We start from the raw sequence: 2,229 nt of genomic DNA, 5'->3' as shown, positions 1-2,229 counted from the left end.
TAGGTAATTGACTTTACCTCTGGAAACTTCAATATATTTCACCTGTAAAAGTCATGTAATACCCTCAGAAAGGATTGTTCTGCAAAAAGAATAGGATGGAGTTTTGTTTGTTTAAGTCAGTAGATCCGTGTTATCAGTCTGATGCAGTAGCCCACAGCGCCACACTTAGGCTCATGGCATTCTGTGGACCCCAGGAGAAGTCTGCAAGAAAACGCTATGTGATGTGATCCTCGTGGTCCAGGAAAGGAAGATACCTGCTCATCGTGTTGTTCTTGCTGCAGCCAGCCATTTTTTAAACTTAATGTTCACAGCTAACATGCTTGAATCAAAGTCCTTTGAAGTAGAACTCAAAGATGCTGAACCTGACATTATTCAACAATTTGTGGAATTTGCTTATACTGCTAGGATTTATGTGAATAGCAACAATGTACAGTCTTTGTTAGATGCAGCAAACCAGTACCAGTTGGAACTTGTGAAGAAAATGCGCGTTGATTTTTTTAAAGAACAAGTTGCTGCTTCAAATTGTCTTGGTATAAGTGTTCTATAAGTCTCTAGGCTGTCCTGAATTGAAAGCAACTGCAGATTACTTTATTCATCAACATTTTACTGAAGTTTATAAAACTGATGAGTTTTAATGTTAAGCGAGTAACACACCTCCTCAACCAGGACACTCTGACTGTGAGACGGAAGATCAGGTTTATGACGGTGTAGTCAGGTGGTTGAAATACAATGAACCTAATCGCCAGCCATTTATGGTTGATATCCTTGCTAAAATCAGGTTTCCTCTTATTATTAAAGAACTTCTTAAGTAAAGCAATACAAGCTGCACCACTTATTCAAGACAACCCTGAATGCCTTAAGATGGTAGTAAGTGGAATGTGGTATCCCCTACTATCGCCAGAGGATCGAGAAGAACTGGTAGAAGGAACAAGGCCTAGAAGAAAGAAACATGACTACCATGTAGCCCTATTTGGAGGCTCCTAACCACATAGAGCTCTTGTAGCGTAGTGGTTACGAATCGGGCTGCGAACCTTAAGGTCAGCGGTTCGAAACTACCAGCTGCTCCGCGGGAGAAAGATGAGGCTTTCTACTCCCGTAAAGATTTACACCCTCGGAAACCCTGTACAGGGTCGCTATGGGAACCGACTCGACGGCACTTAACAACAACAACAACCACGGTCATGTAGATATTAACCCAAAGGATTATAGCTGGACAGACATCCGCTGTCCCTTTGAAAAACAAAGCGATGCTGTGTGTGTATTCTGGGATAACATAGTGTACATTCTGGGTGGATCTCAGCTTTCCCCCATAAAACAAATGGATTGCTACAATGCAGTGAAGGATAACTGGTATTTCAAACTGGGCCCTCCAACACCTCGAGATAGCCTTGCTGCCTGTGCTGCAAAAGGCAAAATTTACATGTCTGGAGGTTCAGAAGTAGGAAACTCTATTGTGTGTCTATTTGAATGCTACAGTACAAAAACTGAGAGTTGGCCCACGAAGCCCAGCATGCTGACTCAGTGCTGCACCCACAGGATGGTGGAAGCCAATGGCCTGATCTATGTCTGTGGTGGAAGCTAGGGAACAATGTTTCTGGAAAAGTGCTGAATTCCTGTGAAGTTTATGATCCTGCCACAGAAATGTGGACTGAACTGTGCCCAATGATTGAGGTCAGGAAGAACCCTGGACTGGTATTTGTAAAGGTCAAGATATTTCCTTTGGGAGATCAGAATGGTTTACGTGGTCTGGACAATGTGGAGTATTACGATATTAAATTAAATGAGTGGAAGATGGTCTCACCTATGCCCTGGAAGGGTGTGACTGTGAAGTGCGTAGCAGTGGGCTTGATAGTGTACGTCCTGGCTGGTTTTCAAGGTGGGGGGCAGTTAGTTCACACCCTGGAGTAAAACACTGAAACAGACAAATGGGTTGCCAACTCCAAAGTTTGTGCTTTTCCAGTGACAAGCTGTTTAATTTGTGTTGTTGGTACTTGTGGAGCAAATGAAGAGACCCTTGAAGCATGACAAATGAGTGGACTACACGACTCATCAGACATCAGACTCAAACATGTGGCCATGAGTGCTTTGTTTCAAGACTTACACAGTTTTATTTTGGAGTCTTGTGCTTTTTTTAAAGGAAGTTTTAAGTAAAATGATGTTTGTTTTATGTGGATTTCCTTACTTTAATAGAAGACACTATTTTAGCTGGCCACATGGCCAGGAACATAA

General features: G+C 42.4%; 1 pseudogene; it reads left to right on the top strand.

Annotated features, from left to right (window-relative positions):
- Window positions 1-211: 211 nt before the first annotated feature.
- On the top strand, window positions 212-2,025 carry LOC102824590 (annotated as a pseudogene).
- Window positions 2,026-2,229: the final 204 nt, after the last annotated feature.

The sequence above is a fragment of the Chrysochloris asiatica genome, unplaced genomic scaffold, assembly GCF_000296735.1.
Source record: "Chrysochloris asiatica unplaced genomic scaffold, ChrAsi1.0 scaffold00060, whole genome shotgun sequence".
NCBI lineage: Eukaryota > Metazoa > Chordata > Mammalia > Afrosoricida > Chrysochloridae > Chrysochloris > Chrysochloris asiatica.
Note: the sequence above shows the minus strand (reverse complement) of the source record. Positions and strands in the feature narration are given on the sequence as shown.